The sequence below is a fragment of the Sturnira hondurensis genome, unplaced genomic scaffold, assembly GCF_014824575.4.
Source record: "Sturnira hondurensis isolate 20B ecotype Veracruz unplaced genomic scaffold, ASM1482457v3 Scaffold0000880, whole genome shotgun sequence".
In the NCBI taxonomy this organism is placed as follows: domain Eukaryota; kingdom Metazoa; phylum Chordata; class Mammalia; order Chiroptera; family Phyllostomidae; genus Sturnira; species Sturnira hondurensis.
This window is the reverse complement of record NW_028073511.1, coordinates 12,053,532-12,068,273: the sequence shown is the minus strand read 5'-3', so window position 1 is coordinate 12,068,273 and position 14,742 is coordinate 12,053,532. Positions and strand designations below refer to the sequence as shown.

At 44.1% G+C, this 14,742-nt stretch overlaps 1 long non-coding RNA gene across 1 annotated transcript; it reads right to left on the bottom strand.

Annotated features, from left to right (window-relative positions):
- Positions 1-309: 309 nt before the first annotated feature.
- On the bottom strand, positions 310-13,521 carry LOC118992784 (uncharacterized). The gene is made up of 2 exons (XR_005067715.1): positions 12,735-13,521; positions 310-1,639 (listed from the first exon to the last, which is right to left on the bottom strand). It is a non-coding gene; the product is annotated as an uncharacterized LOC118992784 (long non-coding RNA).
- Between the last annotated feature and the right edge of the window lie 1,221 nt (positions 13,522-14,742).

Below are 14,742 nucleotides of genomic sequence, written 5' to 3'. Positions count from 1 at the left end.
CACAGACTCAGCAGAACATGTGGTTATAGACTAGTTCACAAGCAAGGCTTTCATGGCAGGATATTTCTTTAAGATGATACTACCAGTCTCATATATAAAACATTTTTTAAGCAAAACTTGTTACATACTAGTAACACATGGAAGGGTGAATGCATGCTGTGTGATAGTAGAATTAATAGCTGAAGTATAAATCTCATTACAGGAGTATAAAAATACCCTGTAATGAGGTTTTGTTTAATTTTTAGTTCTTTTTTATTCTTATTTTTAAAATTTATTTAATTATTTCCAAGAAGACATTAACACTGTAAATAGTTCTTTTTAAAAAAATCTGGCCTTCCACTTTCCTGGGGCCCATGGACACAACCTGGTCCTTGAGCTACTGCCATGTAAAATAGCAAAACAAAAACAGCTACCGTTTCTTGAGGGATTGCATTTAGCTCTTTATATCCATGATCTTAAGTCCTTAAATCAATTCTAAGTATCAGTGTTCTTATTTTACTGATGAGGAAACGGAGGTTTATGCACTGTTAACTGAAGCTCAGAGAGAACATATCAGAGGTAATAAATGAGAAGGGCGGGATTCAAACCCAGGTCTCCCTGATTCCAAGGCACATGGAGATGAGCACCACACCCTCTGTGTGGAGACTTGGGGGGTTCTAGGCATCTTGAGATCACGTTTATGCCAGTTGCCAGCATGTGAACACGTGTCCTTCTGGAACTCAAACAATAAATGTCAGTGAGCATTAACTAGGTTTTGAGCATACTCCTAGGTACACTGGCAAAGATACACATTTTGAAAGAGAAAGTAAAAGGACAGGTCAGGATTCCCCCTTAGTAACAGGTAACAATTATTGAGGGCTTGTTAACTTCTTTACACGTATTCTCATTTCATTCCACACAAAATTGTATGTGGTGGGTGCAATGATTATTATCACCATTCCATAGATCAGGAAACTGATTCACATGTATGTTGCTTAGTAAATAGATATCTTGGGCTGAAGGATCAATAAATCCTTGGTGGTACAGTGTGTCAGGCATATTCGGTGTGCTGTATAAGAAGTATTGTGTCTTGGAACTAGCTGTGCTGTGACTGGAAATTCCTTTGAATTGTGTCATATTCATAAATCCAGTTTCTTTACTTAGACTGTTAGCCCCTTTCGAGCGGAAGTCCTGTCTTTGAGGTCTCATGCCCTTACCCTGGCTGTCCCAGAGCTGGCAAAAATTCCATCCTCAAAATCTTTACTGACTGTGTATGTCAGGAGCATGTGAGTGGTTGTGGTTGTGGGTGTAAAGCCACAAAGCTCTGTGTGTTGAGTAGGGATATCTTCCTCACTTGTGAACCCAGGGCTCCTCCTTTCTCCCTTCCTGGGAAGGTGAGAGTATATGATAAAATCAGAGTCATTTTCTTAAGGGAAGCTCTAGCATGTAATTTCAGCCACAGGTGGATCTCTTCTGTTTCTCCAAGGACTGGGCATTGCCAGCCCTGCTGTAGCTGGTTGAAGGGGACCAAACCTCTCAGGAAGACGGACTTGGTTCCGTTTGACCAGCCAGAGCAGGAGGCAGCTCCACTGGGAGGCAACTGCAGGCAGCCGCTAGTGTGAGGGTTCCTCGGTATGTCCCAAGCATCGTTGGTCCAAGCCTGCAACACAGAGAGAACCAGCATTAGCATGAATCAAATCACAGTAGCTTCCCTTGCCCAGAACATCCTCTCACAGGACTTGTGAAAACCACACGTAACGTTTATTTTGAATTGCATGCCTTTGCTTTATTTTCTTTCTTTGATCCTTGTTCTTTTCTCAAATAGAACCATTGTCAAGAACTACAAGGATCTAGAATTGTAGAAAATGGAAAACAAGTCTCTCATAATTCTCTCTCTTCCCATCTTCCATAATAAATGTAGCATTTTGGCTTATGTTCTTTAAATAATTTTAAATTTCAATTTTTAAAATAAATTAGAAATGCCAATTTTTTAAAAAATGTGATGCGTATGAGGAGCATGTGTGTAATACACGTGTAAGTCATGAAGCATGGCGATAAACTGAAACCCACAAGTGACCATCTACTTAGAAAAAGGACTTCATTGGTACCGTGGTGCTTCCTGAACGCTTTCCCCAGTTTAGCTCTTTAACTTCTCCTCAGAGGTAACTATTATTCTGAGTTCCTTTCTACAATACAATTTAAATGGTCTTTTCAAATAATTTTTACCATTGATGTATATATTCCTAAATAATACATTGTTCGTTTTTTAACATAATGGGGCCACACCATAGGGATTCTTCTGCGACTTGGTATTTTCACTTCAAATGACATTTGAAAGCTTTACCCACAATGACCGGCAAGTGTAGTTAATTATTTTTTATTATTGTATAGTTTTCTACTAGGTGAACATACTCTGTTTTATTTAGTCATTTTCTTGGCGATAGACCCTGAGGTTGTTTGGTTTGACAAATGGGTAAAATGAGAAAAATTTTTGATTCTTGTGGATTTTAAAGGATGAATCTGGATTCCAGTGCATAAAAATGTACAGGTTGACCTTGCAATGAAAAAGCAACATTTATCAGTCCACAACATCTGGGGCGAGCCAGACATTTTTATTGTCACCTGCTCTTCAGGTGATTCTGGTGCAGCTAAAGTTTGAGAACAACTGGACTGGAGAGACACCCACTGGTTTCCTTCTATTTCTAAGTGTGATCAAGGGGTAGGGAGCTGGTGAAGAAGGAGACTCTCTCTAGAAAGGTGGCTGGCTACCTTCACAATGTATATGAACAGGTGGAGAAAGAGTAGGAAAATGGGGTAGTTTGAATGATACCAGAAAACTGCTCTTGGGAGTAGGCTTTGCCTGCTCTTCTGTTTCTTCTCCCTGTTGAAGACAAGCGTAATGAAGTAGAAAGCACGTGGCCTTGGTGTTTTTCTTACCTGGGTTCAAATCCCACTGATGCTTCCTGGCTCTTTTGTTCTGAGGAAGTTATACAACATCTTTAAACCTCGAATTCAACATCTGTGCAGTGGGGGACCATACCCGCCTTGCCTACTTGTTGTAAGGCTTAGTGAAAACAGAGAACAGGTAGCCAACACGAAGTCTCTGGTGGGCACAATGGACACTTACAGGGGTCATGGAGTCCTTGAGACAGTTCTGACTGCATGTGAGGCCGAGGGTTCCACTCTTAATTCCAGCCTGTCCTTCATGTATTTCCCTTCCCTCAGCTGTGTTTTCATTTCTCCTCTGAAGTGTTAGAACCACTGACCAGGCAAAGCAGAACTATTTTACCCAACCAAGGGGACTTCTGCCAGCTGGACCCCAGCTTGAGTGCTCTGTCTGTAATAAATAAGATAGTGCACAACACAAAGAACTCAACAAGGCACTGTAGAGATGACGACTAGGTCAAAGCACACTGCGATGATGGTGGTGGGAAAGCGGTGGGCCCCAGGGACTGTGGCGTGGCTCTAGGAGGGTCTGTGCAGGGTGATGCTGGAGCTTCTTTCATGTACTAAGTCCCCTCATTCTCGGTATCCCTTCTGCTGGCTCAGCAGTCAGGCATCTTACCTCCCACTGCTAATGATAGAGGGGTCTTAGCTCTTCCTCTGGCTAACCTCACCCTCGCCCTGTCATCCTTCTCTAGCTCCCCCTGGGGAACCAGGGGGCAGTCAGCTGTGGGGTGCAGCTTGGCCAGGCTGTCTAAAATCAGGATGGAAAACTATGTGGGTCCAGCTCATCAGTCAGAACGTCATGCTTCTTGCAGTATAATTTTTTCAATTCAGGACATTCCTCTTCATCATCTCTCTCTTCTTCGTTACTCACATCCTGCCCCACCCACACAATACACCCTAGATTTCTGAGCAGGCGACATGAAATCAGCCTCCAGCTTCAAGAAGGGAAAACTATCTTTATAGAAGATATGATTTAGAAAAGGGAAAGTGTTGTCAGTAGAAAGAGGAACAATTCTAAGGTAGCTGCCTATTTTACAGGCAGGAATGTTTATCAAGTAAGGGCAATAACTTTCTTTGGAAGGAATATGCCATAATATGCCAATATCCGAAATCTTATTCACACAAAGCATGGTGCTCTAAAGCAAGCTTTCTCAGCTTTGGTGTATCGGGTCAGGTAAGTCTTGGCTGTGGAGAGCTGTCCTGTGCCTGGTAGGGTATATAGCACCGTCTCTGGTCTGCACCCTTTAGATGCCAGCAAGGTGGGAGTGCATCCTCGTTGTGACAACAAGGAATGTGCCCAGACTTAGCCAGATGTGTCCTGGTGGCACAATTACCTCCAATTAAGAACTGCTGATTTAAAGCTATCAATTTCTCTATTCAGTTTTATCACTTCCCCATCTTTAGTAGTTCTCCCACATTCTTTAATTTTCCACATTCCCCAAAGAGTACAGGGTAGTGTGTCCTCAGAGGCCCTTAGACAGTTGCCTGGTGTCTGTGTGAGGCAGAGGGTGGTGTCAGCTGTGCTGCTGTGGCCTGCTGAGGGGTTTGGCCCATCGTACTCTGGGTGCTTTCCTCTCTGAGGGAAAGGTGTCCTTCATCTCCAACCACTGTGCATTTTTCCTGCCCTCTGCCACCTGTACACATGCATCCTCTCTTTGTCCTTCCTCTTCCTCCTCATCCCACGTCCTCATTTTGCTGCTTCTTAGTTTTATTTTACAGCTCCCTCTTGTGCACTTCGGCACGCACCATCACATCCTGTCGTGTCTCCTTCTGTGGTTCTGCTTAAGAACTCATAGTATACACAGAGTGCGGCCCCGGCCCTCATCTCTCACACGCACTGACCACAGGGAGCCGAGCTGTGGAACGCATGCAGCCATCCTGGGCTTTAAGGGAGGGAGGGAGACCGCCTTCAGCCTCCTCCCTCATTCTGAACTGCTGGGGAAGGAGATGGCCTGAGCCCTGGGTGACCATGGTTTCTTCTCAGGTTCAGAGCCTCTCTCCCTAAGTCCTCCCCATTCTTGGGGTAAGTCCAGACCTTTTAGGTCAGAGCTGGGAACACAGGGGATCAGGAAGGAGGGGAGAGAGGACTTGGCCATTTAGATGAGTGAATCGCTATTTTAGTGCCTCAAACTTTCCCCCTAATGGCCTCACTCCAAAGTGCTGCTTGGCCACAGGGTTGTGATGTGAAGTGGAAAAGTGAGCAGAGCAGGGTCAGGGGCCTGGCTGTGTGGCCCGAGGCTGTGGCCTCCTGGGCTCACAGCACTGCGGTTCCAACTGCAATGAAAGCCCTTTGAAATGCACAGACTGCCTCGGACACAGATGAGGATAAAGGAAAGGGATGGATATAAAATAATTACAATTCAGTTTGGTTAGCAAAAACATCTCATTTCAGGAGCAAAATGACTGGAGGAAGGAGCTTAGAGGGCCAGGGCTGATTCTATGAAAAATCTTTAGATGATGTGGCCTCTTTGCCAAGGTGGCAGGAGGTCTGGGAGACGGGGACAACAGCCTGAACTCTTGGAACCTATAAGAGAGAGAAGGGCCGGTGGGAGAGCAGCCCAGCCAGAATTCAGAGGCTCTCTCTTCATTGCTGAGGGAGACCCCTGCTGGCACAAAGCCCTGATGAGGAGGAGGGTAAAAATCTCTGGGTGGGACCCTGGGGCCAGCGAGGAGGCACTTGCCGAAACCACACACTTCCTTACATTCCATAGCAAAGTAATCCGTATGGGGATATAAAGAAGCATGTGGCCTTGGGAAGCAGTCTTGGTCCCGGCTTCTTCCACTGTCCAGATGCAGCCCAGCATCTCAGATGTGGGCCACTCACACCATCTCTCCTCCTCTGAGTGGGAAACACTGGGAGGGCAGGACCACTGGGACCTTATCTCATCCATCCCCTCACCTCCTCCCCCCCCAAAACATCCTGGGGCGCATCTGTGGTGAGGAATGGCAGTGCTTCCTGGTGCCCTATTTCTCCCCTGCTGTTTGGGCAGAAATAAATGGCACCCAAGTTTCACTGGCTTATTTTGGTATAGTTCTATTTTGTTATTACTATTAATTAATTTAATAGCTGCTGCTTTACACATTTCAGTATAATTCTTTTTTAATGTTTGAATTCCCATGAAGAGAAATTTTTTTTAAGAGAGGGAATCCAACAGAGAAGTACTCTGCCCATGCACCGAGAACAAACCCCACTGAGAAACACAGCGGGCCCTCCTGGTTTCCTACTGTATGCGGGCCGTGCACGCGTGTTGAAGCCTGCAGCTGCCGGGGCAGCATTCCAAGCGTGATTGTTCATTGTGGGAAGGATTTTTTTGTTCGGCTTCTGCTCCCACTAGCCTATCACCTGCCCCACAAACAGTGAGGCAGGAGCCACGGAGTGAGGGACGCTGGCAGCTGTCAAGCCACCTGGGGTCTGGACAGGCCACCCCAGCTAAAGGGCAAAAGGGTTTTCAGCTTCACGGCATCTGATTCTCTACCAGGAAACGGACTCTGACAACAGAAGAACGGCACCCAGAGAAGGTTTGCGGCTCTCCGCACTGGCAAGAGCTTAACAAAATCTAGTGGTAAAATTAATTTTAAAAAGAATGAAAATTCTTTTCAAGCTCACTCTATGAGTAAGGGGTCATTTTTGGTGCGTTGCTTATACAACTTCTTTAAATCCACTGCTCTATGAAGTAGCTGTCATTTTCATTGGGTTTTCAGTTGAGGGTCATAGAAACGAATAGGTTTACATACATGTAAATAGTAACGCTTTAAAAAACTAATCAGTTTGGAGGGAGTCTTTGATCAACCCACGGTGATGAGCTTAGACTGTAAGACTTGAGAAGGAAAGAAGAGAAGAAAACACTATGGGACTGATACTCTGGCACTTATTCCTCTACAGCTGTGTGTTCAGGGTACTGGTGGTGGTGATGGCTTAGAAACCATACTTTTTCTAAGGAAAATAGGAAAATGTCCTCAGCACTGCAATCACAATCTGGCTTTGGGAATCATCTAATAGCTCATTTAATGCACTCCCATTGCTATATGAGCTTCTGTGAAAGCACAGTCCTCCAGATTGTCAAGTGCAATCTTTAGATCAGTGAGGATGTGGGCTGCTTTTCCTCCCCCACATCTGGGGGCTGTGATCGATCAGGAGCAGAGGGCGATGGGGAGAGCGGCAGAGGGGCCGAGGCAAAGGTGTGACTATGCCTCTGAGAAGATGAGAATGTGTTTTCCTTTCCAGGGAACCAGGGACCTTAAGAGCTGAGTAGAGGGTCGTTGTAACTGGTTCAGTTTGTCAGATCAAGATCTCCAAAGGGTTGGGCATGTGATTTTCAGAAGTCAGAGTCTGCATAGACGAGAGGGACCACCAAGTGTTCCTGTCCAGAGAACTAGAAAGAACCAGCTGTCAGACACCTGCTTCTTGTGAGCCCGCTGAAGTCCAAAAGGTGATTAATTCATGTAACAATACAAATGACAGAAAAAGGAAGAAGATGATGTAAGACAACCAAGACAGTGCTAAACATCCCAGAGACTGTCCTTAACATTTGGGTGTGAATGTTTTTGACTTTTTGTCAAGCCCAACCTCATATGGCCAAAAGGTTACTTAAAAGTTGGCTTCAAAATATTTAGGAAAAAACAAAAATGAAAAACTTTGATATCAAACTAATTACTTGATTACATTTAAGTCTTACTTTTTCTGATCATCTAACTTAAGATGCCAGGAAGGAAATTCCTGGAACAGATTAGAAAATGGACTGAGAGGTAGGCTGAAAAAACAATAAAGAAACAACTACAACAAAAATCAAAACTTTTCAGACTGGGCCTAGATGAAAGAGAAAAGTCTAGGGTGGGGAATATAAAGACATGTTCCTCTGAGTTTTGCATAGGGCCAAAGGTCATTCATACAGCCAGTAGATGTAGGCTTTCTAGGTTATTTATTTAGCTTATTACCTGCCCAAATCTTCTGAATTAAGCAGGTGGTGTTAATAGAAAGAATGGGGAAATACAATGTGTCACTTGGCCACTTGTGTGCCACGTGCTATCGGCAAAATCACCACCTTTCCATTCCTCATTCCTGCAGTGTTTGTGCAGCAGTTCTGCCCCCCAGGGTGGGTTGAAGGTTAATAAGGTAATATGGGAGAGGATCGTGAGCTTCTTAGGGGAACAGGCTGGGGGCAACACAAAATGTCACTCAACATGTTATTGAAAACAAGGTTTGTTTTTCCCTCTGCCCTGGAATCAGATATTTTTTAAAGGTCTTAATTAATAAAGTGTTCTTTCCTTTATTCCTGAGAGGCAAGTGCCATTTGAAAGCATTTAGAACTTAAGTGACAGTCAAGGTGCCATCACAGGCATTGGTGGCCAGCATCATTTTTTCTGATTTCTTTCACTGAGCAGGGCAGGTTTTAAACATAAATAATTCAGAGACAACGTCACAGAGAAGTGAGCATGGTGATTATCCATTAATGGTCCTCAGAAACACTCTCTGATTAGGGGAAAATCAAGGATGCATTAAGATGGGGAGAAGTATGAATTACAGGCTAACATAATATCACCTTCAAGGTTATTGGCAGCAGAAGGATCAGGAGAGAAGAGATTGGGCATCTGTGCATTCTGGCTCTGTGACCTTGAGCAAGTTACTTAACCTCTTTGAGGCTCAGTTTCTTTACCTATAAAGTGAGAATAATAAGGATTACTCTACAGGATGGCTTCAGTGAGATAGATTTGTATAAGGTGCTATGAACACAGTATCAGAAGTCTAATAAACGGTTTCTGCTACTATTATTTAATATATATTTAATATTAATTAATATTGATACAGTACCTGAAACTATTCACTGCATGGAAGTCCTTATATTTGATCTACTTTAATGAGTTTTATTCTCATGAAAATTTTATACAAGGGGTGGTTCTAAAATACATGCAAAAACTCAGATAGTATAAAAATATCTTTTCATATTTTTAAAAAACAATTATTTTATTTTAATACGTTTGAACAGGATTTGTTAAGGAAAGGGGTCATCAGTATCATTTCTGACAAGAACCATGAAAGGCTTTGAATATCCAGGGCCCAGTCTCACTCTCGGAACCTTTATGAAAAGATGTAAGCATGTAAGGTGAGTCTGACTGTCTCTTTAGTGACCATTAGGCTTTCGCTTCTGATGACAGGTCTGAGCTTAATTGGCCAGCCCTTTGCTGGGTGAGGAGAGGAACCAGGACTTTCTGCAGGAAAATCACCTGTATCTCACTCTCTGAATTTCTAAAATAGTCGTTTTGGATCTCCCAGTCCCTTTTCTGCCCTACGGTCAAGCCTGAGAATTTAAAACAATCAATTACAGTTTCTTCAAAAGCAATCAGGATTGCACACTTTTATGGGGGTTAGGACCCTGCTAGTGCTTGTGGGAGGAAGGGTCTGCACAGAAGTGTCCACCCCCAAATAGGGACACTTGTGACCTTATGCACTGCTGATGTTCTTGGAGGTTGTCCATGGAGCAGGGGCTATTCTGGAGTTCATCAGATACAAGCCAAATTATTTGGGGCTTACCATTATCTGGCTAAGGAGGTAGGAAATGAAGCAGAGGCCCCTCCTTTTAAGGGAAGCTTGGGGTAGTATGTCAGGGGAGGACCTTCTTTTTCCTAAGGTGCAGCCAGAACTTCTTGCTATTTTTAGAGGACTGACCAGTTCTGAATGTTGATTCACTCATGAGTCCCATTTTAACTTTCCAGGGGCAGCCAAAAGCAAGGCCAGCTCCAAGAGCCTGTCTTCTCTCCTGCAGCGTCTTCAGAGCTTCCCTGCTCACAAGAGGGGGTATCGGGGGCAGTTTACCGTCACGGATGTTCTTGCCCTGCTACTCATCAGAGCTGGAGAGCTGGAGCTGGGACTTCCAGGAAGGGAGGGACAAGGAGATGGAGCCACCGGTATGCTAAGTTGTTTCCTTATTTCTACCTCCAGCAATTCCGTGAAGTGTCTTTGATTACACAGGGTAAAACTATCTCCAGCAGGTAAAGTAATTTGGAGACATAGAGTGGTTAAGAAACTCACCCAAATCACACAGCTTGTATATGGCTGACCTATGACTTGAAGCATCGCTGCAACCCAAAGCACACATTCCTTCTAACAGTCTCTATTGCCCACGGTTGCTTGCTCCTTAGTGCCACAGAGGCACTGAATTCTGCGAATGCTCGTTTTCTACACCCCACTCCAGGGCCATGGAACTCAAATCCCCATGGGAACGTGTGGGCATCCATATTTTTAACCAACACTCCCAGGTGATTTCTATGCTCAGCAAATTTGGGGAAAAACATGTCTAGGAGATCTGCTCTCAAACTTGAGTGAACATTAGAATCAGAAGGGAACTTGTTAAAGTGCAGATTCTTCTCTCAAAGATGCTAAATTGAGCCCCCCAGGCGAGGTCCCAGGAATCTGCATTTTTGCAACCATTCTCAATTTATTCTGTTGCCAGTGAGCTGAGGACTCTGAAAAGCATCGATCTAGTAATAAACAAGATGAAGAGATATGGATGCCAAGGTAATGACATCAATACTGGAAAAGACTCAACCACGGGAATATCCGTTTGGGTTAAAGAAAGGGTGTTGGCAAACGTGGTGATGAACAGTGAGGGATGGGGTAGTCTGTTTCCATACATGAACAGTTGACACGTTAGTCGCAGAAGGTAACTGGGTGCTCTTGTCCACACCTGACCACTAATGTTTTATCTCTGCAATGTTCCTTGTGGTCAGCTTTCACCTGGAATGTTCTTTTCCCTTTGCCCATCTTTGCTAGTTAAAATTGCTCTTTAAGGCTCAGTTCATACCACACTTCCTCCACCAACTCTGCTCCTAGTTGGAGCTCTTCCTCTTCTCAGTTCCTGTTGTTTCTACCTGTGCACGGGCACACATCGCATCTTCCCTTGCTGTCTGATTCCTTGTGTGCCTGCAATGCACGCGTCTCCTTTCATGAGGACTGGGATCCTGACAGCTTCGCTTTCGATTTCCCATACTGCCTATTGCTTGAGTGAAGGCCTTTTGTAAGGGTGAAGCAGATAGAGTTGCCACCACCACCACACCTAGCGCTTCCTGGGTAGAGGCACTGTTCTCAGTGTTGTCACAAGTTACTTATATCTTAAATGTCCCTTTTTTTAACAGATGGAGGACACAAGGCACTGAAAGGCTGTTGTTTGTAGAAGGGTCTCCTTTAACAGCTATAGCCCTGTAGAAGGCCAGAGTCACACCTGCAAGGAGATCTGAGCTCTGTGGGTTCAGAAAGGTGCACTTTAAGAAATCAGCTCCCTAACTCCGTGTATCAGAGTCCCCTGGGGGGCTTGCTAAAACACAGACTGCCAGATCCTACCCCCAGAGTTCCTGGTTCAGTTTGCCTGGGGTGGGATCTGAGAATCTGCATTTCTGACAAGTTCCCAGGTGATTCTAATGGTGCTTCTCTGGGGGACTACACTTCAAGAACCGCTGCTCTAGTTCAATCAGTGTTTGATACTCAGCAGTTCAAGAGCAGGAAATTGCCCCCTGCCCCATCCTGAGCTTCCCAATAGTGAGGAGGTAGGAGGGGAGTAAAGCCACAGAGAAGCGGAGAAGGTGGCTCTTCAAGAATGTAGTTTTGGAGCCTTTGCCAATGAGGATGCAGGTGGGAAGTCTACGGCTCCAAAGAGAGGGGAACCCTGTCTGTGAAGTTACTACGAGTTTTCAGCTTGAGGGGTTGTACACCACTGGGAATCATCCCTTTGGCTTCCAATCTTCATCAGCAAACCTTTAGTGAAGTTGGGTGAAAGTCGATATAAAATGAGGTGAGTTTTTATCGAGAAGATAGCCCAGCAGAGGGCCCAAGGACTCACACAACCCCGTGTCGTATTTGCAGAGGGATCATGCTGATAATATAATGTAAGAAAACATAATAATGAGGAATAATGATAAAGATCATTAGTTCCAAAATCTCTCTCTCTCTCTCTTTTTGAACCTATTAAACTGAGTGAGAATTAAAAAATTGCTTAAGGTCCAGAGAACAAGTTAGAGAATCTGGTTCTTGTCCTAGTTTTCCAAGGAAATACATTTCTGGGGAAGTTAGTCTCTTAGTGTTTTTTTTTTAAACATGTTACATTTCACATGGTCTTAGTGGGGATATCTGCGGACTCATCTGAAGAAAACATTGCAATTCAATAATTGCATGCTTGAGATAAATTACATATTAGAATTAAATTCCTCTGAGTTGCTTTGAAGAAAATTTCAACATGCATTCAAAATAAAATATTTTGAAAGGTCAAGTCACTGAATGGGCAAGCCCCAAATTCAAGGTCATGTGCTGTCAAATTCGCATCCAACACTCCTCAAACCTTAGCTATTGTTTAAATAATTGACCAGCCCCTACTTGGGGCAACTATGCAAGATCTCTGCCTAGGAGCTGCCTTTTATTGTCCCTCCATCTTCCACACCTACCCTTCCTCTCTGCCTTTGCTTCAAGCTCCAGCACACAGAAACTAGTTCATTGTCAATGCTGACTAGCCCACAATTCATTCCCACACACTGATAATGCAGGCAGGGGTGATTTCTCTCACTCATTTCCCTTCACCTAGCTCTGCCTGGTGGATCTGGATTCTAGCAGTCCTCCCCAACCTGTGTGAAGTGCAGAATGCAGGATGGGGGGCTTCACCTGCTCCTACAGACATCGCAGTGCTGGCTTCAGATGACAGAAGCAGATCACCCGCAGGGCTTTCCAAAAAATGCACAAAGGAAGAAAGACAGATGGGCAAGGCAGGAATGGCCAGAGGACAATTAGAGGAGAAAGCAGTATGGGGGAGCAGCTTGGGACTTACCTGGGGAAACACTGCAGGCAGGTCCCTCCTCCTCCGTGTGCCTTCTTCCGTGGGAGGTGTCGGCCCCACGGTGGTGGTTAGAGCATGGAGTGTTAGTATTATTATTTTGTCCAGAGCTGGCAGTGTTGGCTTGCATTTCTATGCCTTCCTGTCAGAATACTCTCAAGGAAACAGCAGCTGGTGAGCTCAGAAATGTCAGTCAGAATCTTGGCCTAGTTTGGGGCCTTGAAGATTTTTACAGAAAGTTAAAAAGGTTTCTGGGCCAGTGTCTCCTTTGGGTTTTCCCTCTCCTGCTTCTCACCTTTTCCATCTTCTTCTTCCTTTTTAAATTTTTTTTTTTTTGCATTTTTACCTCAGTAGCTAGTCCCTTAAATTGCCTGCCCCTGTCTTTCTGATGGTCCCCTCTTTGGTAGAGCTGTGGTTCTCTTTCCAGCTTAGCCTAGCTACCTGATAATTTTCTAAGCATTTAACTAGTACTTGTGTACTTATATGACTTATTTTGTCCTTACCTATTCCCTTTTCTTCCCTTTCCTGCCATTCTCATCTTTGTAATTGCTATCCTTCTGGTCACACAGAGAAATCATCTGTCTTCCCTTAATGTGCATACCCTCTCCTGAGAATCCATCCTTTTTCCTTATCTGTGCCCTGTCTGCTCATTTGCCTTTCTCTCTTTTACTTCTGGCATTTGCACTGGCTTTACCGCTTACTGTGTCCTGTCTAGATGTGACCTAGCTTCAGATTCACACTGCTCTCCTCTTCTCTCCTCCCATTCCTCGGGCAGCCTCCCTCTCTGCCTCTTCTTGTCTCTGCTCTCCAACGGCTGGCCTCTTCCTTTTTGTACTCTGCAGCCTGTGCCCACCCCCAGCACACTCTCCCACCTGTTTGTGTCTTTTAAGGGCCTTGGTGATGTCCATGCCTTATGTCCACCTCAATCACCACAGTGACGGGCCTCTGCAAGCTGTTAAATTACACCTCTTCAGCTGTCTCATTGCAAGGAGAAATGTCCTTTGCTAAACCCTTTTTCAGATAAGGCAAATATATATTAATATTTCTGTTTATAGGGTATACTGAAATAATGCATGTGTTATTTTTTAAAGAGTAAGGACATTAAATTATTTTAAGGATACTGGATTTATTTTAGGTTTTGTCAATATACACCACCTCAGTTACAACCCTTTTAGGTCATTTCTAACATACTTTGGCCATTTTCTCAAATGGGAGGGTCATTGTGGTGGAGTTATGAAAAACATGGCAATTTTGGGACCTGACTAGATAAATGCTCAACTATAAATATAAATATTATTTTATATATATATAAAACTTTATATATATAAAGATATATATTTAGTGAGTGTCTGCCAAATTGTGGTGTTCTATATTAAGCAAAAGAAATACAAAAGAGTGACTATGTTTCCTACCTTAAGAGACTGAAATAGGTTCTTTTGGGGATAGGAACTATATCTGGAAAAAACATACCCAAAAATTGCAAATTGATAGTACAGGAAATAAGTGCTTTTGGCATTCAGAAGCAGAGAATGGTAAGTGATGGGCCAGGAAGTGAAATCTTCATGGAGGACATTGGGCTCAGCTGGGTCCTAAAGATAGGAAAGGGCTCACATACCAGGAGAGGTGAGGGAAGGGCTTTCCCAGACGGGGGAAGGGCTTGAGCGAAGGCCTAAAAGCAGGAATGTGTAGAGTGTATTCAGGAAGCACTCATTAACCTGTGGCTGGATTCGGTGCTCTGTGAAGGGGTCGGGCTGGGGAAGGCTTGGGACACAAAGCAGCCACTTTGAGAAGAATACACTCACAGCAGGAGATCTTAAAAGGGGTTCCTTCAGGTTACACATTTATCTGTAGCAAGGTAGTGCCACTATTTCTACATCTTAAGTAAACCTAAATTGGGATTCTCTGATAATTTTCACCTGAAAAATCATGGTCCGAAATCTGTTGCTTTTGAACACAGAGGAATAAACATTTCTCCCCATCATTGATATAAAGTTCTTTTTCT